This window comes from Podarcis muralis, chromosome 12, assembly GCF_964188315.1.
Source record: "Podarcis muralis chromosome 12, rPodMur119.hap1.1, whole genome shotgun sequence".
Taxonomy (NCBI): Eukaryota; Metazoa; Chordata; class Lepidosauria; order Squamata; family Lacertidae; genus Podarcis; species Podarcis muralis.
Genome location: NC_135666.1, coordinates 42,076,869 through 42,099,879, shown reverse-complemented (window position 1 = coordinate 42,099,879; position 23,011 = coordinate 42,076,869). Strand labels below are relative to the sequence as shown.

Genomic DNA, 23,011 nt, shown 5'->3' with positions numbered 1-23,011 from the left:
AAGCACTTAAGAGATTTGGGTGCACCCCGTGTATATCTAGTTCAAAATATAAACAAGAATAAATGGCAAAATAAAATTTCATTTTTTGATCTGAAACCTACAATTGGATGGAAAATCATGTTTATTTTTGTATATTTGTAACAATAATTTTATTTTTGTTTAGCTGCACCATGGCTGCCCATGGTAAATGTGGAAAAGGAAAATTTATGTGGTGCCCCCCTTTCCCTTGATGCCCTAAGCACATGCTCATTTTGCTTAATGGTTAATCTAGCCCTGTTTGAGATGTAATAAGCCAACTCCGGAGTTTGGGGGCCTGTGCTCCTGCACTTAATGCCCAAAGTCCAGCCCCAAGGGCACTACAGTCTCTTCACTGCTGTTATCACCAGCTGCTGCAGCTCTGCATCATCAACACTGCTAGCACCTGTCATGTATGACATAGCTGAGATTCCTGAATCACAGGGGGTTGGACTAGATGACCCTCAGGGCCCCTTCCAACACTTTGATTTTGTGATTTCCGGGCAGAGAGTATTAAGCACATAAGAAAAGTTATTCTTGTATCCCATCAAAGGATGCCTTTGAGAAGCCCACAGGCAGGTTCTGAGCTCAACAGCACTTTCCTCATTTGTGCTCCCCGGTGTACTAACTCTGATACTGGAGATAGTACACAGACATCATGGCTAATAGAGAGCCTTATCGTCCATGAATTTGTCAAATCCTCATTTGTAGCCATGCAGGTTACATCACTACATCTTGTGAGAGTGAATTCCATAGTTTAAAAAATGTGCGCTAAATCTTCCCAAATCTTCCAGCATTTCATTTCATTGGATGACCCTGGGTTCCAGTATGAAAATGAGGGGAACATGTATTTCTGTTCACTTTCTCTAGACCATGAAATGTTTTCTTCACCTTTTTCCATGTTCCCCTTCACTTGCCTTTTTTCTAAACTAAAAAACTCAAAATGTTTCAACCTTTCCTCATAGGGATGTTATCCTAGATTCATGATTGTTTTGGTTGGCCTTTTTCTGAATCTTCCAGCTCTACAATGTTCTTTCTGAGGTGCAGCAAACAGAATTGTACACAGTATTCCTAGCCTGGCCAAACTATGGATTTGTACAGTGGCATGATATTTGCAGTTTTATTTTCAGTCACTCTCCTAATTATCCCCAACATGGAATTTTCCTTTTTCACAGCCGCTGCATACTGAGTTGACATTTACCTTCATCCCGATCGGACAAATGAAGCCTGGTCACAAACTCAAATCCCTTTTCTGATCAATCACCAGTGAATAGCATTTGTTACTTGAAGTCCCATAATGCAGAAGTCCTTTGGGAGCTCCACACAATATATTTTTTTTCTTCCCACCCTGAACAACTTAACCATTTCACTGCTCACTCCTACTCTAGGTTATTTATGAACAACTTAAAAAGTACCAAAGCCAATACCCTTGTCACATCCATCCATTGGGAGAACTCTGTTTAGTTCTACTCTCAGCTTCCTTTAGTTACTAGTTACTGACCTGTCCTCTTATCCCATGACTCCTAAGCTTACTCAGGAGTCTTTTATAAGAGACTATTGAAAACTTCTTGAAAGTCACAATGTCTACTGGATCTCTCATGCTTACTGACACTGTCAAATAATGCTAAACAGTTAAGTAGACAGCACTTATCCCTGCAGAAGCCATGCTGATTATTCTTCAGCAATAATTGTTCTTCTGTATGCTTGGTAATTCAGTTTTTAATTGTGCGTTCCACCAGTTTTCTCAGAACCAATTATAAGCTACGGTAACAGCTCTATCATTTCCTAGAACCTCCACATCCTTTAAAAAAAAAAATTGGTGTTACTTTGGCTATTTCTTTTGCATTGGATTGAACTAATTTGTTCTAGCCCAGCAAAACCTCTTGACTGGAACTCTTACACACAGGAATCATTAAAGCAGGAGTCGCCTACATGGTGCAATCAAAATATCATGGACTACTTCTCCCATCAGCTCCAGCTAGCGTTGCTATTAGTCAGGGATGATGGGAGTTTGAGTTAACAATTTCAGAAAGCACAACTTTGACCACCTTTAGATTACAGGCTTTGCCATCTCCCTAGGTTTGACTGGGCCAGTCCCTGCTGGTTGCTGCACCAGACCATTATTCCTATGTATTTTGTATTTTTAAATAGTATAGCAAAGCAAAAAAAAAAGCACAGTAGGTGCAAGCATTGCCCTGGTTTTGACAGGTTTCCTAGTTTTGCAATTGTATTTGAACACCATAGTGCAGAACTATATCTGGATACAGTCATAACTTGGTTCTTGAATGCCTTGGTACTCGTACATTTTGGCTCCCGAATGCCGAAAACCCGGAAGTGTTTCAGTTTCTGAACGTTCTTTGGAACCCGAACGTCTGACACGGCTTCTGCTGCTTGACTGCAGGAAGCTCCTGCAGCCAATTGGAAGCTGTGCCTTGGTTGCAAACGTTTTTGGAAGTCGAACGGACTTCCGGAACAGATTATGTTCGAGAACCAAGCTACGACTATATTTCCTACCTTCCAGAGCATGTTATTCACACTACTACACGGGTCTAAGGGACGTTTGTAACTTCCAGCAAATGTAGTTTGATATTTAGGCAGCAATCCTATAACTACTTACCTAGGAGTAAGCCTCATTGAACTCAGTGGTACTTACATGCATAGGATCGTACTGCATGTCTCCCAGTACATAAAACAGGTTCATAGCCTTCCACCCTATCCAGGACTCGTTCATCATCTCGATGCAGTTTATCTTGGTTTGGTGGCTGCAGAGTCTCTACAGATAAACACAACAGAGGAAAAACAGATGAATCAGATCTTTGACAGCCATAATGGGTTCAAGGTAGCATTATGTAAACATTATTAAGTGCAATAAACACATGTCAGCATTAGACACTTGTGTGGATGTGCCAGTAAGAGTTACCGTGAACTTCTCAGTCATAATGTCTTTCTAACTTTATGTAGATAGTATAATAGCGGTTCAAGCGGTGCTGCAGCCTTGACGGGAAATCTTTACCCTGTAATAGATAGGCCAGGTCTGAAAGAGTGCCACTGGGAGACTGTACGCTTTCATTCATATAGATGCTGCGCATTTGTCGGACTGACAGGGAGGCCGGCCACCAGCTTTTTGCAGTGTAATTACTAGTAGAGCAGTGTTTTAGAGGCCCTGTTTGCTCCCGCCCATCTGGAAAACAGGTGCGGTGTGTGAGTTTTAACGTGAAATGTAGAACTGTCTCCTGAATGGTGATTTTTAACTCTGCTGAAATAGGTGTTTTTGCATTCTTACACAAGTAAGAAGAGGGAGAATAAATGTCAAGGTTCAGGGAATCCGATCCTTCCCATGGTGGACAACCAAGAATTGGAATCAGGGGTCAGCAAACTTTTCCAGCAGGGGGCCAGTCCACAGTCCCTCAGACCTTGTGGGGGGCCGGACTGTATTTTGAAGAAAATATATTTTATTTAAATTTTATTAAATGATTTTATTTAAAATGCATCTCTGGGTTATTTGTGGGGCATACAAATTCGTTCATTTTTTTCTCTCCAAAATATAGTCCAGCCCCCCACAAGGTCTGAGGGACAGTGGACCGGCCCCCTGCTGAAAAAGTTTGCTGACCTCTGCTCTAGATGATGTTGTACACCAGCTCCCATCATCTCTGGCCACTGACCAGACTATCTGAGGCTGATGTAAGTTGGGAGTTCCAACAATTTCTGGAGTGCCACACAGGTTCCCCACCCCTCTCCTAGGCACCCTAAGAAAGTTTACAGCCTTCTACTTGAGGCGCTTCACTTTCCCCTCTTGCACTAGCCATTTTCTGCTACTCCAACAGCGGGAAGTTCCACAAGTTAACACTTAGTCTTCCAGATGAAGCTAGGGACTGGTCTACTCTTGTGCTGCATCTTGCAAATTTCAGTCCTTCCACGCAAAATGCTCCAAAAGGAAAATGTAAGTAGTCGACAGCATTTTATTATGTTGTCTGTCAGTTGGCTTTTTATTATGTTTTTAACATTGATGTACTGTAATGTGTTTTTAATGTTGTACAACACCCTGGGATCTTTGGATAAAGGGTGGTATATAAATTGAATATTTATAATAAATTGAATATTTATAATAAATTAATAATAAATTGAATATTTATTATTATTATTATTATTACTCCTGTTCGTTTTTCTATTTCTTCCACACCTCCATCACAAACACAGGTTGGGGGTGTTTTAAATGCTCCCTTCTCAAGATCAGGTGTTTTAGTGACAAGGCCAGATTTGAATCAGCAGTCTGGCCCCACCCCTTGATAATGATTGACAGGAGGGGGTGGAGACAGAGTGGAGAAATTAGGGCAGTGCAGCTGATAGGTGAGTGGGCTTTGGGATCAACACTCAACCCCCATAGTGGAGAATCTCAAGCCCAAAGACTAATAGCGGCCCTCTCAACCTCTCCCCCTGGCCCTTGGATCTCTCTCTCCAGGTCATACCACTCCCCGGCTCTGCTCTGCACCCTCCCTGAGTGTTTTTGCCCAGATAGACTGTGTTCCTAAGTACTGACAATGCCTACTACTCGTCTGGATGGTGGACACAGAGGAATGGGTGGGGCTAAAATACTGTGCAAAGGTTCCATTTTCGTTTGTTGCTCCACCCACTTTGCCTCTGGCTTCACCCTTCATTGATAGATGGCCCTCAGAAGGTTCTGCAGAAAGGAATGTGGCCCCTGGGCTAAGAAAGGACCCCCACTCCAGCTTAAACCCTTTCTACACACACACATAAATAAAAGCGGGACAGAAGTAAATTCTCTATGCTCTCTCTCCCCCTGACACATGTGCACAGTGCCAAATTTGATGACCCCTTTGCTAGCTGAGACTAATGGCCAATATTTGATATGATGTAATGTGTTTTCTTCTTTCTTCGTTTTCCATCACACTTCCAGTCATGCCAAACCAGATTTCCTAACCCTGGTCTCTCCCCCAGCTGCTGATCTAAAAAATTTGGTTGGTATGGGGAAGATTCCTATCTCGCTTCTTTCCCAGTCTGGGTTCTGTGATTATTTAAAAACTGTAATTAAGATTATATAGAAACATGGAATTAAACTACCAACTTCTTAAGGCAATTGGCGCCTTGTGAATAATTAAAGTAAAAATTGCCAATGGAATTGACGCCAGTGTGGATCTGTGAATCAATTAAGTTGTCAAAATATTGCTGTGTAGTGCCCTCAAAGGAAATTTGCTCCCGAAGTGTGTATTTAAGGGCAATTTCACTGTATTCCTGCAAGATTAACAATTATTTTAATATATACCTATTGTGGTGATTTAAAAACTAGCCTGCAAATGAATATGCTAATATCTGATTCTGTGGAAACAAGTGATTACGCCACTTTCTAACATCCTTGGCAAAAGCTCCTTTGATCAATTATTTCTTGTTTAACTTCTTTTGCTATACTTTTGGATGTCACACTCAAGTTCTTAGTGTAGAGCTGCGAATAAAAGGGGCTTTTACAAAGATAAGAGCACTACAGGGATTCATAATGGTGAAATCACTTACTTGCGCTTCTCATCTCTACGAGCAAATGTCTGAAGTGAAATTAATTTGGTGATCCCAGGTTAGTCTGCAATGGGCCCTGGCCCATGCCTCAAATAAGCTAAATTATTGTTATTATCCCTATGTTCTAGTTGTAACAATAGAAGTTAATTGAGCTGCCTAATCATTTAATTTCTGGTATTAAAATGAAAATGTTTATGTTTGATGAGAACTGCCATTCCTCAAAGGGATCTGAACTGAACCACTTGGGTGCAACCCATATTCTGTAAATGCCCTGGGTTCAAACAAACAAATGAATGGCAGGCAGGACAGAAGCAATAACTTTTAATCTCTCCCCCGCCCAAATCTGGGACATTTGCAGACTGTTTTTATTGGTATTTGGCTAGCTGCTGTCAGAAAATAGAATACCGACTAGAGGAAACATTGGTTTGATCTAACAAGACAATGATGTTGATGGATTCTATCCTACTCTTCAGCCACAAAAAGTGAATGGAAGTGATAATGCAATACCTACCCTCAGGTTTACTGTGTGTGTGTGTGTGTGTGTGTGTGTGTGTGTGTGTGTATGCATAACACAAAAGGAAAAGGGACTGGTAGGGAGGAACTGAAAAGCTAGCTCAGGCACTGTTTCTTAAGTTATGAAATTTTTGTAGTGACCAGATAGAAGAAAGAACAGAACAGAATAGAACAGAACAGAACAGAATATAATATAATACAATAGAATATTCAGCTTGAAATTCCTCAGCATAGCATATAAGCAAGGAAGAGAGTATTACTGATGCATAGGATAGTCTTTAAAGCCATTACATCCACAGCATACATTTAAGCACATTTATGCTTTAATTCCCCCCCTCAAATAATTCTGGGAACTATGGTTTGTTAAGAGTGCCCAGAGTTGTTAGGACATCCCTTACAGAGCTATAGCTTTCAGATGTCCACTATAAGGTCACAGAATGGGCTGTTGGTTCTTAAACGTCAGAGCCCCAACTCATGATAGGGTTATTTTTGAGTGTTCAGTTGTTCAGCTTACATATTTGTAAATAAACTCAAATATAAACTTATTTTCTCATTTGGATAAGACTTCAATTTTCTGAAGGAAGGCTTCCTTCCTCTAATATCTTTCCTCTGCTTGCTAACCATGCAAGTATCCTGTTGGCCTTGGTGGTACTTTTCCTGATCTGCAGTGTACCTTTCAGCTTAGCTTCTGTGATTGTGGTTTTTTAGTCTCTCCCAAACATCCTGGATAAATTTAGCTCCCTTGACTCAGTGGGAAAGCACCCACCACAACATTTTTCTATATATTTGCCCATAGTTCATTTTGGATCTGAAATACTGATATAGATTCTATTTTATTTTGGGGGTGTCCACTTTGTATTCCTCTCTTTTGTAAAACTTCAGATATATAATACTCACACCCTCCAACACTTTGAAGCCAAAATCTGAGTCACCATCTTACCATTTCTTGTGGGAGCATGGCAGCCATTTTGGTTACCACAATCTCGCATGATTTCACACACCTACCCTGCCCCCAAGAAGGACTTTTGGGGGGCATGGCCCCCCAAAACACACATTTCAGGGCACCGCACAAGATCGCAGCCTCAAAAAAGGCATTTTGGGGGGGCAGGGAGAGGAATCACACTGCGAATTTGTGTGAGATTGCGATGACCAAAATGGCCGCTGTTCCCTCACGTTAAAAAACACCGGATGTCCCAGTTTTTCCAGGACACTTGCAGGGCATGTAATCATTCATTCATTGCATTAATATCCTACCTTTTTTTTTTCTCCAAAGAGCTCAAGGTGGCATACATGGTCTCCTCCTGGACTCATTTAATCCCCACAACAATCCTGTGAGGTAAACTAAGCTGAGAGGATGTGACTGGCCTAAGGTCATCCATTGAGCTTCATAGATTTGAACCTTGCTCTCTCAGGTCTTAGTCCAACATTTGAACCAATACACCACAAACTATTTACTTTGATAAGCTGTGCTGACTCCCCCCCCCCCCCCATCTTTTTCTGTTTCAATGGAGTATATTTTAGTAAGCTGGATAAATGGGTGTATTCTGAATATGACTAGCATCGTATGGATTTGCTTGTTTCTGAGATATTGTGACCAGAACTCTATGACTATTGAACAACCAGATATGGATGCGCCAGTTGATTTAAATGTATGGCCTGCTTTATGCACAAAGCTTCTGTACATATAAATGTACTTCGGAACAGACAAATATGTATACGTTATACAATAAAAACCACCTGTTGCCGATCTATATTCTATTGCCGACAGGGTGAAGCAGAACAATCAAGTGCCTTGTGACCTTCAACAGCCTCACACCTGTCCCTTTTAAATTTATCCCATGGATTTGAAATGTCTTAACTTGTAATGCCAATAAAGGGATTTGTATTGTATTGTATTGTATTGTATTGTATTGTATTGTATTGTATTGTATTGTATTGTATTGTATTGTATTGTATTGTATTGCCTCTGAGAACCATCTTTCCAGCCATGGCTGGGCTGTTGTAATATCTTCCTAGAATACCAGCAAAATGGCCTGGTCACAAAAAGTGATGGCCTGGTCATAATTTTGAAAACGGATCGGGTTTTGCTGAGTTGTCGTGTGCGTGTGTGTATTTGAATAGGGGACATGGAGGGAAGGGATGTCTTAAAATAAAATGAGAGAGAGTGTGTCTCATGGGGAAAACAAACAAGAGAAGCGAGGACGAAGGGACGTGGATGAAGCTCTCCAATACTAATAAAAGGCTTCATTCACCTCAGGCCCAGAGCAAAAAGTGCTCTACTTGCACCTTGGTATCAAACAATAAAAGAAACAAGAGAGGCCTGTCATTCAGGGAGAAGATGTGCCTCTGACTTCCATTCAGTCTGATGTGGATAAAAAAGGGAGGGAAAAACCTGGAGAGGAGAGGGTTTGATTAATAAGCTTTTGTGGTTGTTTGTAACCGAGTTCACCCCTATTCTGTCTGCACTAAGGTAACCCCGTTTGAGACTAACTGCTAAATGTTTATATTGCAACTAGCTGCTAAATGTTTCTTTCGTATTGCTCTGCTCCATGCTGGCTTCATAGATTTAGGCACGTGGTTGATAAGGTAAAAATATTCGCCCGGGTTATTATCTTAGCTTTCAAAAACAATGAAGAGAGAAAATACATAATAAAACATTTGCATGTCATTTGTGTAGGGTTTTTTTTTAATGAAGATTTCAAAATAGCCTGAAGGAACTGTGCAGGGCAAATGTATCTACCATCTTGTTTTCACCTTCGCAGATAACAATAATCAATAATAATAATATTAATAAAAATAAATATTTATTTATACCCCGCCCATCTGGCCGGGTTTCCCCAGCCACTCTGGGCGGCTACTCTTGTGTATCCTACATAGAATTCCTTAATAGTTTTCTGTGGGTTTCCGGGTGGCTGCTGCATTTGATAACCAAAATGGAAGTTCTTTCCAGACATTTCTTCATTTTCCTGGACGGTTACATAAAATTTGCAACAATCCAGCTCCCTGACAGAATTGCCGTACAATAAGAGACACTTGCCAGATGGCCTCAATTCGTGAGAAATATGTGTTTCTAATGCACACACGTCAAAACCAATTCAGCATGCAATTTTAACCTTGGGGATTTGACTGTTTTTTTCGACAGAATCTGTTGCTGGTGGAGATGAAAACATTGAAAATGCTCAACCGCTACATACAGGAACAGGTCAAGACAAACAAACAGGGTCAACTTACTCAGTGAGGTCCTACCTATTCAGTTTCCTTTTGAGGAGAATTTTCAGGGACGGAGCTAGAGTTTCATCTTTTCATGTGTGAAAGGTATGTGTATCTACCATCAAAGGCACATTGAAAGTGGTCCAAGACAAAAAGCTCATTGCGCAACAACTGAACTATCAACCGTAGCCTACCTAAAAGCCTGAAATCTCTAGCCTGCTTCAAGGCAACATATAACTCAAGCAACAAAGACCGGAGGTGCGGAGGTGTCTATTCTTGCAGGCATAGCTTTGAGCAAAAGAGCTTATTGCATAATCACAGCCTTTATAAAAAGGCAGATATAAGTGTAGAAAGAATGAAGGCAATGAGACTGAGGGTTAAGGCACTGGCGATGTAACACAGTGATACCCCACAGCTGGCTAAGGAACATAATTTAAAAAGAGGAAATGCATCACCAAAGCAGATGGCCCAGATTTGCATATAATCTACATATGGTAATTAGTATGTACACATGTACATTTATAAGTAATTACTGTACTTTCAAGGGAAATGTGATACATCTCATCATGACTGTGACCTGTTTTGTTGTCCAATCTGCTATATAGCTGCTAACCATCGATACATCTTTATGTCTCTCCTTCCCACTTCTTAAAGGTTTATCCTTAAACGAAACTTGACGGATTGAAATCTTATATGTGATTGAAGTCACGTGTAGTAGACAGCCCTTCTTTTAACCAGCTAAAGATTTTGTATTTTTCCAAGGTTCCAGAAGGGGCGTTCTTCAGCCTATTTTAAAACTGATTTATTGTGGCTTGGCTTGAAGTTGCTTGTGATGAAGGGCAAGCAGAAATTCTCTAAATGTATAAATATCCAAATGTATGGTACAGCATGAAGTACCCACTTGTGCTGCTTAAAAACTGAGTGTCTTACCAAAAATTAAAGCTACAACGAATGCTTGTTTTTAAGTGATCAACCATTACTTTTGGTATTACAAGCATGTGTATATAGATCCCTTATAGCTTACTGTCATGTAATGCTTTATAAATGATACTTAATAAACAACAGCTGTGAGTCTTACAGAAGTATTCATCAAGGCACACATTCATTAATGGTAAATCACTTTTGACTGGTAAGATGCTAGTGGCTGGCATGTAATCTTTTAATGGCCTGTGCTTTGAGTAATGCAGGTCAATTCTTTTGTCATGAAGTAATACAGGAGGAATAATGTGCTAGTGTTTTCGTTAGGACAAAATAGTTATAAAAGCTCACTTGGCTATCTGTGGGCTATGAGGGTTGCGGAAGGGATAAGGCAACCTTTGCCAACCTGGTGCACAGTGGACTAGCGCTGATGGGAGCTGTAGTCCAGAAAATCTGGAGGGCGCTGGGTTAATGAAGACAATAGTATCTATGCAGACTTGCTATCTGTTACGTTAGTGAACTACCATTACAGTTATTGTTGGTTTTCTTTCCATTTTTAATTTGTATGCTGCCTTTCAACATTACTGTACTCAAAGTAGTCTAAAACCCACATTTTGTTGTTGCTATTGGCATCTGTCAGTCTCAAGAGTCAATGGAGTGCACCTCCAGGGGTGAAGTCTGCTGGTTAGCAACACCGAAGTGACCTCAGGGCACAAGCCTGGGCATTGTGCATGGAGGTCCTGGGTTGCCCCAAGAACAAGACCCTGCTCTCAGCCTCACTGATGTGGTCCAAAGGAAAGCAGAGCAATACGTCTGGCATCAGGCTGGCTGCAGGAGTTACCGAAAGGAGGTGTACAAGGAGCCATCCAACCATCTCAGGTTGACGAGCCCCACCTGCCCCTCACTTCTCTCTACAACATGTGCAGAAACTGCCTTCTTGACCATTAGACCTACTGCTGGTCTCGTCTGCCTAATCTGCCAGAGCCTGTCTTCGCATGCAGGAGAAGTCCCTAATTCACAGAGAGTCTGAGACCCATTGGCTACCCTCACCAGGTTTAGCTGGCCGGTCAAAGCCATTCCCGGGGTGTGGCTGACAGCTTCTAGGAGCTGAGTACAGGGTGGGGAGCAACTTTAGGCAAACTACCCCAGAAGGAGCATGACAGGTCCCCCAACAGAAGTACTACCCCTCCCCTAAGACCCCATACACCCCAAAAATGACCCACATAAATGACAAAATATGCAACAAAAGTATGTCATCGTGCAATAACAATTCAAAATAAAAATAAGCAATCAACAAAACTTAGGAATCTTTTTCTCATGTAATATGAGCTAGTATAATATCAGCAAAGGACAGTAAAATAATTCACATCCATCTACTGCAATAAATGAATTCTAAAGTTTTGAACAAACTAAACAATATCAGCAAAATGTAATAACATATAGGGCCACAGACTATGGAAAAATTATAAATTTACTACTTCCACATACATTGTTTGCGATGTTCATTTTAAATTTTATCGATTGTATTGCCAGGCAACTACTCAAGGTGATAAGCTCCCAGGGCAATGCTACCAGACTTTTGGGGTCTTTGTAATATTTGTTTCATTTTCCCAGGCCCAGCCTCTCTGTAAGTCTTAATAAATGGTGGAGCTTATATGGGTGAAGGCATTCCTGGAGAAACACTAGACAATCAGAATCAAAGGCTTGTAGAATTGAAAGGGACCCCAAAGTCCAACCCACAGCAATGCAGGAATCTCAACACGAAGGTCCCCCATCCAATTTGAAACCGTGCCGGACGCCGCTTAGCTTTGCAAATGTGCTAGCAGCTTTATTGCTTCTGTTGTAAAGTTTTGCAGCTGATAACTAACACCTTAAAATATGCACAGGAAAGCATAGTAAACCAGTCCAAATCCAAAGAACTGGTCTTTGTGAGCTTTCAACCAACAGATAGGCTGCACTAACTGTAACTCTAGACACTCTTCAACAGTAGCTCCCTGTACAGTGCACTTCAGTACAATAATCAACAAGAAAGTATAGTAATGCATGTGTGACACTGTATAACATCCCAGTTCAGTAGGATCCCAGTGGGATGCAGGTGGTGCTGTGGTCTAAACCACTGAGCCTCTTGGACTTGCTGATCAGAAGGTTAGCAATTTGAATCCCTGCAACAGAGTGAGCTCCCATTGCTCTGTCCCAGCTCCTGCCAACCTAGCAGTTTGAAAGCACACCAGTGCAAGTAGATAAATAGATACCACTGTAGCAGGAAGGTAAATGGCATTTCCTTGCCCTCTGGTTTCCATCACGGTGTTCCATTGCGCCAGAAGTGGTTTGGTCATGCTGGCCACAAGACCCAGAAATCTGTCTGTTGACAAACACTGGCTCCCTTGGCCTAAAAGTAAGATGAGCTCCACAACTCCATAGTTGCTTTTGATTGGACTTAACCGTCCAGGGGTATTTTACCTTTACCTTTACCTGACTAGGAAGCAGTCAGAATGTTGACAATGTAGTTCTTTTATAAGTAAGCCTATACAGAAGTAAGCCACATGAGACTTGGGACTTACTCCCAAGTAACTGTATAGAATTGCAGCCTTAATTAGAACAAGAAATATTGGAGTTCAGGGCTCTCACTTGTAAGTCAATTCACACAGTTCTTTTTTATGCATTGAGTGGTGGGCTACTAGGCTATGGGGACTGCTGAAAATTCAGTGAAGCAGTGCTGGAAACCTTGTTAAACTACTGAACGTTGTACATTACACACCATACCAAATAAATTAAAATCTGAAACTCTGAAAAATCTGAGTTTTGGTTACTAACTACATTTCCTGTTTAAGGAGTGATAATATTTAACATTCTGATTCAGTTCCCACATCACTTTGAAGGAACGTCTGCAAATGTCAGTAGGCATATCTGAGTTGAATCCCCAGAAAAGATGTGAAGAGCCACTGCATTTTATTTCCTGCACAGTCAAATCTGTAATGTGGTCATTTTGAAACAGTCTATTATTCCAGCTGCTTTCCTCTTTTATGGTTACTTTAAATTTATGGCTTCCATGATGTACTTCCCAATGGACTTAACATTGAGAATCAGCAGCTCTACAAATCTCCTGCCAACGGACTTTCATCTTCCCTGTTAATTTGTGTACTTGTGAAGAATGTGGCCATAAATCACAAAGAACACCTTAGCCAAAGCAAATGTAGTCCTATTTTCAGGCACACAGACACACACCCAGTGGCAAGTGGTGGCTAAGAGTTGCACACAGTGGTGCACTTAATTTTTTTATTTGTCATCTCATGTCAGCTCATTCTCTTCTCGATCTTGCCACTTAGCCTGCATACAGGGCTATTTGTCAATATAATCTCTCAGATTTCCAAGAATATATTTAATCAGCTGAAAACAAGAGCAAGTCATAAACTTCAATGAAACAGAATTTAGAAGAAGAGACAATGAATACTGCTTTGCTTTGGAGAATGCCATGCTGTTGCCCTGCAGTCTTATTCATGTGCATAATGTTTTGCTTCACAATTGTTCCAGGTATCTATCCAAATAATACATTGAAGCAGAGGGCTGTGCACTAAATGAATGGGTGTTCAAGCTATGCACAATTAATAAATATTACTTTATCTAAGTTTCAGGTCAGATACCTGAATATCAGATTCTACAAAAGAACAAAAAGTGAGTGATTACAGAGTGAAGCAGTGAGGGGCCCCCTGTGGAATATCATGGTTATTGCCATTAAATCAATATTTATTTTTTGATGTTTGATTTGGTGGAAACATTACATAGAGAAGTGACTAGATCAGATAGATACATAAAAATTTGCTGTGTGTATGTTGTTTACATGTGTGATAAGCTGCTGGAAGAGTTAAATCAGATTTTATTTTATTGCCAGAGAATATCACCTACTATAAGGGTAGGCAGACTTCAGGCTTGTGGGATCTACTTATGTGTTGTTGTTGTTGTTTACTAAAACCTTCAGATCCACCAGTCAGAGCCTACCCTGTTTCACACTTCACATTTGTATCCCGTATGAGAATTTATCTGACACACGCACACCCCAAGTCTTTCTGCAGAAAAATTGACTTCAGGCTTTTCCTAAGCTTTCTTCATTTTGGCAGTATAATTTAAGGGTGAGAGGAGAATCTTCCCCGACACAGTGCCCTTCAGCTGTTTTGGACTACAGTGGTACCTTGGTTCTCAAACGACTTAGTTGCCGAACAAATCGGCTTCTGAATGCCGCAAACCCAGAAGTAAGTGTTCCGGTTTGCAAACGTTTTTCGGAAGCTGAGCATCCAACGTGGCTTCCGTTTGAGTGCAGGAAGCTCTTGCAGCCAATCGGAAGCCGCACCTTGGTTTTTGAACAGTTTCGGAAGTCGAACGGATTTCCAGAACGGATTAAGTTTGAGAACCAAGGTACCACTGTACAGCTTTCATCAGTCCCACCCAGTGTGAACAACAGTCAAAATGTAGTTCAAAATATCTGTAGGACAAGAGGGAAGCCCGTTGCAATGGGCTTTAGATAAAGGTTATCATGTTGAGCCACTTTAACTAACAATGAGCATCAAGAGAACTGTCTCTTCAGCTAGCTCCATGTAAAAGCATGGCTTTAATAGTATTTACAAACCACGACTGTTCTTTCAGATGGTTTTAGATTCAGCTGTATGCCATGATTAAGGATGCAATGATACAACATTTTCTTTGAAACCTAGGACTCGTAAGGAAAAGCAATTTATAGGCGTTGTATATGCAATATAACATTTTGCCACCAGGTGGCGATGTGGAGTCCCATTTTTCTCTCTACCTGTTTTCCCTGTTTAAATTTACGACTCTTCTTTGATGTGTCTATGTCCATTTTGTCTTCATTGGATATGGGGTAATCAATATTGTTGGACTACAGTCCTAGCTAGTATGGCCAATGGTCAATGTGATGGGAGTTGTAGTCTAGCAACATCTGAAGGGCATGTTGGATACCTTTGAGCAGTGTCCAAAAGCCATTGTGGAACAGGATGGGTCCAGAAAAATGAATTCCCTTGCTGTCATCAGGTGAGAGCTCACAGCATCTCTAGGGAAGATGCCTAGGAAGACATAAAGTTTCCTTATACCGAGTCAAACCATTGATCCAACTAGCTCAGCATTTTCTATGCTGAATGGCATGAGCTCTCCAGGGTTTAAGACAGGGTTTGCTCCCAGCTGTACCTGCAATACCAGAGATTGAACCTGGAATTCTGAATGCAAACAGATGCTCCGCCACCAGGGTGACCTCTTCTTGAGTCTCCTAAGTGGGGAAAGCAACAAATATAAACAAGTTTTGTGCAAAATTGCATTCTTGGCATGATGTGCAAAAGCAGCTCGTAACTGAGGTCCTAACCCTAAGCAAGGCTTATTGGAAGTAAATTCCAATGAAATGAATGGAACGTGGAATGTCTTTGTTTTGTGTTTTTTTATTCCCAATCCATCCTTTCCCCATCTCCCTATTTTATTTCTGTAATCAACTTTTACATTATAATCAAGCCAGTTTGGAATTTTGACAGTTCCTGCTGCTGACAGCTCATGATTAAAACAGTTGCGTTCCACAGAGGTACGTTTTTCTCAAAATCCCAAAATTCTCCATAACTGTATGTTGTACAAAAAGGGGGAAATGTAATATTTTACCAGCCAGAAACAGGGACATTGTATGAGGAAGAGTGTGCTGCTTGTAAAAGATATTATACAGCTTTCTCCTTTAACTGTACATCCTCCAGGTCAATTGGCTGATATTTTAATTTACATGGATTCTTTTGGAAGGTTTCTAAATGAAGGTCCTGAGGAAAATATATAACATTGTGATCATCATATTTTATGGTTATTACTGTGTACACATTAAATGTGAATTAATGCAATAAAACAGTGCATTTCACATAAAAATACACTGAATTCCACTGCTCTTGCTGACATGGTTCATGTATCAATGTAATTACACCTTACAAATCTTGAGCAAGAAAGACTCCTCTTCCACTTTAACAAAATAATAATAATAATGGTCCACCATTGTCTGAATTAAGAGGAAATTAATGCATTCCTAAGTTTAATGCATCTTCTCTGATCACACTTTCATATACAGTATATAAAGAGAGGGAGAAAAGGGGACATATATTGCTGAACATATGAGACCTGATTGGGCACTTATTCCATGTTTAGAGTGCTCTAGAGGGCTATCATGGCAGTTCTGCTACAGGTGAGTGGTATAGGAATTGTGCCTTTGCAAGGCTAACGTAGGCAAGATATAGAGGCACACAGAGAAGAAATATACAGAGATGTTGTTTCCTCTCCCAAAGGAACCTTGCACCTGTGTAACTTTCCTATTTCCATATGTTGTTTTAGTTAAATGTATTTTATTTATTGGATTGTACTGCTGCTATCCCATCCCCCACCCCCACCCCCCCCAAAAAAAACCAAACACAGCTTACAGTCACAAAAATTCAAGCAACCACAAACAGCAATTAAGTTTACAGGGATATAAATAGCAGGGCCAGAAGATTTTAAAACAGCAGCTAAAAGTAATTGGGTGGAATCCAACTGGGGCTCCAGCACTTGCCGAAGGGCTTTCGAGCCAGTGGATGCCTGTGCTAGTAGAAAAAATGGGGAGGCATTCTTATTTTTTTGCTGATTTGTCCTCCTGCAGCCCCCGCCCCTGATGTCACCCTCCGCCATGACTTTGAAAGTTCTGCAACTGTCCAGAACCGGTTTTCAGTGGGTGCTTCCTGCAAAACAGGGTTGTTAGTCCATGTGGTTGTTTACCGTATTTTTTGCTCCATAAGATGCACCTGACCATAAGCTGCACCTAGTTTTTAGAGGAGGAAAACAAGAAAAAAATATTCTGAACAAAAACAGTGGATGTATGATTTTTGTGGTTCATGCTGTGGCCACAGACATGATAGCCACGAGTTTGGGGTAGCCCAATGCAAAAATCCCAAGGATCCATGTGGATCCGTGCTTTGTAACCACGTTTTTGCGCCATTGCAGCCCCACAAAACAGTGGATGTGGGGGTTTTTTTGGTACAGGCTGTAGCCATGGGCATGCTATGTGATCTGATAGTGAATTTGGGGTGACCTAATGCAAAAATCCTGAGGATCCATGTGCTTTTACGTCCCCACTCCCAGGCAGCCTCCTTTATCACTAGCGTCCCTTATCTCCCTCTCTTTATATATCACTTGCCAATCAGCTGCTCAGCAGCTTCGTTTCAACACCCCCTTCCCTCTTTCTAAAAAGAAAAGCACGATCTGATTTTCTCCCCTGGGCAATTCAGCTCCAGGGACCATGCATTCGCTCCATAAGACGCACAGACATTTCTCCTTACTTTTTAGGAGGAAAAAAGTGTGTCTTATGGAGCGAAAAATATGGTAATTCTATCAACCTTTTTAGTTCAGAGAAAAAAGGCAAGTAAAGGTTGACATGAGAGAATTTTGTAAAAAAATTATGCGTGGCGTGGATAAAATGGATAGAGGAAAAACTTCTCTCCCTTTCTCAGAACGTTGGAACTTGTTGACTTCCAGTGAAGCTGAACATTGAAATATTTCGGAGACATGAAAGGAAGTACTTCTTCACTCAGGGCATTGTGAAACTGTGGAACTCGCTCCCACTGGGGACAGTGGTAGCCACCAGCCTAGATGGTTTTAAAAGAGGAGTAGACTGCTTTTGTGCTCAAATCCTGCTTGCAGGTTATTATAACCTTTGTAAAAACAAAATCCCAGAAGCTTTTCTTTTGGGAATTATGGGGACAGAACTACCTAAAACGTATAGAAACTTATTCATGTATGCTACTACAGCGGCAAGAATGTTACTTGCCCCAAAATGGAAAGAAGCAGAAGTCCCAGTAAAGGAAGAATGGGTGCAAAAAGTTAGGGAATATACAGAAATGGCGAAACTTACCGGAAGAATAAGAAATCAAGATAACAATTTAAAAAAATAAAATAAAAGAATGGAAATGGTTTCTTGAATATTTGCAGATAAATCATAAACAGGTAAAAACGTCAGGATTATTGTAAGAACCTGCAGTTTTATATATCGAAAGAAGATGAAACACACACAAAAATAGTATAGAGGAATGCCCTCATGTGTTGAGCAGAGAATTGGATGAGGCAGCTTCGGTCAGTTCTTCCTTCCACCTTAGGATTGCAGCTTTAATCAAGTAATTAGTGTATTAAATTTGCATCTTAGGGAAGCAGTATTTCAGAAAGAAAAGCATACTTTTCTCGCAAGAAGGCACCATGTTTAAAGAGGCCTTCCTTTGCAAGAAATAGGGGAGGAGGGATTGTTGTTGTTGTTTAGTTGTTTAGTCGTGTCCGACTCTTCGTGACCCCATGGACCAGAGCACGCCAGGCACTCCTGTCTTCCACTGCCTCCCGCAGTTTGGTCAAAGGAGGAGGGATTAAGACAGTCCTATTTATGTGACGAAAAGGTTTCAAATCAATTAACCTATTGATGGAACACTGTATCCCTAAAAAATGAGATATGTTATTTTAAGATAACATGTTCAAACAAGATATGTCTTGTTGGATTTTAGAATGCTCTTTTTATCAGAAAGTTTATTCAGCATATCCATTTGTATGTATGTCTTCTATTGTCATCGCCTGTGGCTAATCTAAAAATAGTTGATGACAGAGGCTCAAAACTGTAAAAAGTAGATACCTAGGATAACATTTGGCACATTTCTCTCTCATTTCCCTTTCTCACCACATTGCCTTAGGGATAATACCATCTTCAGAAGTAAGCACTAAAATTTACTGTACCTTCTAGTTAAAATCTCAACTCAAGGCTGTAATATCTATAAAGAAAACATTGCTGGAAAGATTGAAGCTTTGATACGGCTGTTCACATACCTGAGCAGACAGTAGAATAAATACTGGAAATGTTATCTTTGTTCTTTATACAAGGTGCAGCAAACATTGGTGACAAAACACTTTTTATTTTCTTTTGATGTGATGCTTTTAACAATATATAATCATTATCAGTCAATACTGCCGTTGACAGTAGGTGTCATGAAAGGTTTATTATTATTATTATTTGTGACCTTTAAATGCCACATTCCCAAGTGATCAGGTAGAAAAAATATTTCTCATATTGGTAAGCATTTTGAATAAATCAAAATGCTTCTGGGTAGGGATTTGCAAATTTCTACTTTGACACCCTGTATTTAACCAATATTCCCTTCCTTTGTCCTATCCAGCTTGCAAATGTAGGATTTTCCTTCCTGTTTGTGGGGTGAATCATACATTGTTTTTGTACTTACACTTAAACATCTTAAATAAACTTTCATTATGCAAGGAATCAGCATTGGGTTTCTTCTGTTAAGTAGCTAGCCTGGAATATTCCCTTCTGTTAGGAGAACGGGCCTTTTCATAACTAAAAAGTTGACCAAGTATAGGTGCTTTGTTGCCATTGTAGTCAATGGTTATAAATGTCATTTGAAGCAGTAATGCCAGCATAATGTATAAGGAGGAGGATCCTGTTGAGAACCCATGAACCCTTACAAACAAGGCAACTGTACGTGTATGGATGATTACGGATACTGTGTGGGGGAAAATGTAATTATGGGTAAGGAGCCACAGTGAGCCTGAGCCTGTTGAGACTCATGGATGCCTTTTAAAAAATGCATCTATTACATTATTATCATCATCACCATCAGTATGATTTGGATTTCTTACCCAAGTCCTTAGAAGAGGATTGCAAAAATGGTTAAGGAGATAGCCTGCCACATTCTCTTTTATTGGCAGAATGTGCCTTTGCATAACTAAAGAATAAGGTGATTAGTTGCCATAGTAGCTAATGTACTAAGAAGTTGTTTGGAAGCAGTAGCCTCTGTATAACACCGTAATCACATTACAAATAAACAAACAAAAACCCGTTTTTGTGGTGTCAGAAACCACTCAGTAATTTGCCATGGAAATTTACAAACAGAAGCGAAAGAGTTAATTCCAGGGCAGTCCTGGGGTGCCAGAACATCTCCCAAGCTTATTCATAGATGCAGATTTGAATAATTTATCTAGGGATACATTGCAGAATGCCCTCCGTGTCCTGGTTGATTTTGAAATGTTCACACGTCAGCCCCCCACTCTGGTAAAATACCTTCAACATGTCAAATCCAAATCTTTGTCCAGTCCTATATGATATAGTCATTGTGTCCTTTATTCATTATGATAGGATGGCAAGACAGATCTGCCTGTCATTGAAAGAATGATGCTGAAAGTGAAAAGATCCCTGATAAAGTGCCATATTCTATAATTGCGTGTTTCATTACTTTTTTTCATCCTTAGCTCCAGGATCAGGCAAAATAAATAACCGAAGCATGCCTCATACAGGAGGATGGAGTAGGGATGTAGAACAAGCAATAGTTTCACTACAAGATTAGTTCATATTTAATTACGTTGCATGTGTGATGTGCAGCAGCAGTTGAATGCACATGCGTCTGTTTTCCTCCCCCCAACCATGTGGCCCCAGGCACTGGCAACCCATGATATGCCACTCCCCTCTCTAACCTGCCCAAGCTATTTTAGCCACCAGGAAAAGCAAATACATTAGAATTCCATGCAAATACAGCAGATGGCCACTGTCAATACTGTGCAATAGCACAGGTTTGAGGGAGGGGGGTCTTTATTGATTGTATGCTTCAAAACTTTCACACATTTTGCCAACATCGGGTCTCAGAAGTTTTGGGTGCTGGGCACTCCCACTATGTCAGAAATAATGTACCCACCTCCCCACACTGCTCCAAAACTTTGGACAATCTATGGGCAATATATCTGGAAGATAAATTGTATTTCGAGGAGTTAGTGATCTGACATGGTTACCTTTCCTGCCTCTGTTCCTTAGGTTCTTTGATGGCATGACGAACAGCCTTTAACGCCCTAATCAGTTGAAAGGAAGTGATAGTGCTAGGTACCTTCTGTGATGTTGGACATTGTTTTTTGAAAATGGTGCATTGGGAGGGGGTGGCTAATGAATAATCTGCACATAGCCAGTAATGAATGATCTGCATGTAGCCAGTCGGGCAAGCCACACAGGCTAGCTATATCGGATGGTTTTAGGCAGAGTTTTTGAGAAGCTTGTGCATGGGCTGATCGGCCGTGGGGCCGTGCAAACTGAGGCTACCTGGGGGAGTCACTTCGCCTCTTCTTGAGGGCTTCCAAGTGGCAGATTGAAGTGCTTGCTTGGTATGTATATATTGCTTGCTGTTTAGAATAAAATCTTTAATCTGCTCACTCACTTGTTTTTTGTATTGCTTGAATCTCATTTCAAAATAAGCACCCTGCATTGGGCAAGACAGACTGCTTCGTGGTTGCATTTCATGTAGTTTTGTAGGTGTTAGATACCACCTTCTCGTTATCTGCATCTTGAGCGTGATCGTATAAAGGTTTATGTGAAAGCTGAGCCCCAAATCTTTCCCCATTGCTAAAATGTAGGAAGTAATAAGCTCATGTGTTAGATTCGGGAGACCAGGGTAGAAAAGCGTCAACCATCCTATGATCCTCGTCTCCTGCCACCATGTGAAGTTCCCTGAAGAAACAGAAAATGCCACAAGGCAATATAAGTACACAATACTTTCTTGATAAAGATTCATAAGCTGAGGAAGCTAGGGGTAGTAAGTGCTGCTGTTTTAGTGAAATTAATGTTTTACTGATGTGCTACACATCATGTATTGGGTCACATCCACACCGCAACATTCTTTAAAGGTATGTTGTGGGTGTGACCTGGATGACTGGGGAAGTAATGTTACTGAACTTAGTTTTATTGAAGCTGGGTTATCCACCTGAGTTGTTCGTGTTTTAATTGGGGGATTGGTTGGTCCATTAATCCCCACACACCTTGTGTTAACTCTAATTCTTGTCCTGCATCTTTAATAAAACTCAATAAATATATTTTTAAAATGAAATACTATGGACTTTCTGAGGCTTCAAATTACTATTACCATTACATTTTCTCTGCTATGTTTGCTGCAGAGACTCATGAGAAAAGAGGAATCTTCCAGTCAGCCATCTTTTTCAGCAGGGGGCTGGTCCCCCTCAGACCTTGTGGGGGGCCGGACTATATTTTGAAGGGGGGGGGAGAACGAATTCCTATGCCCCACAAATAACCCACAGATGCATTTTAAACAAAAGCACACATTCTGCTCATGTAAAAACACACTGATTCCCGGACCGTCTGCAGGCCGGATTTAGAAGGCGATTGGGCTAGATCCGGCCCCCGGGCCTTAGTTTGCCTACCCTTGTTCCAGAGGATATTTGCACTATGTGGTTGTCTGTAGAAGCTCAGGCCAATGATGGTAGTGTCCTGGGATATTTAGTCGTAATGTGGTACTTCTGTGAAGGTCATCACTTCCTTCCATCACAATGAGTGATGGACTCAACAAGAAGTTCATATTGCACTATGTACTTTCAAAAATGATTCATGTTAATGGCACGTCTCGAGGGATTGATGCCGAACAGAAGCAACACTGCTAAAGCTTAAAGAATGATTTAGCAATATGGGAGCCTACTGAGCAAGAGCTCATGTAGACAGGGCTGATGGTAAACATCAAAGAATAAATACAACTTGAAGTCATAAAACTGGATAGACAATAAATCTGACAGTTCAGGACCTTTTGGGACGCGAATCATAAAAAATAAAATTACTTACGCAGGCATTCCTTGATTTTTGCCATACGTCTTTTATAGGGTAGTGAACGAAAGACATTTCCAGAATCCTGACATGTTGGTGCAGCTTAAAGAGGTGATCGTGTCAAAAGTATCAAAGGATGCTATTGAGGAAGCATTGCTCTCCCCCATCCTAACTCTGATCGCTTGTCATTATCTGATG

At 40.8% G+C, this 23,011-nt stretch overlaps 1 protein-coding gene across 1 annotated transcript in view; it reads right to left on the bottom strand.

Moving 5' to 3' along the window:
• The window catches only part of RARB (retinoic acid receptor beta), a 342,084-nt gene extending 339,394 nt beyond the window's left edge, over positions 1-2,690 (bottom strand). Inside the window, exon 1 of the mRNA XM_077916295.1 lies at positions 2,669-2,690. The gene's annotated coding sequence lies outside the window, so the exon portion shown is untranslated. The remainder of the gene's footprint in view (positions 1-2,668) is intronic.
• Positions 2,691-23,011: the final 20,321 nt, after the last annotated feature.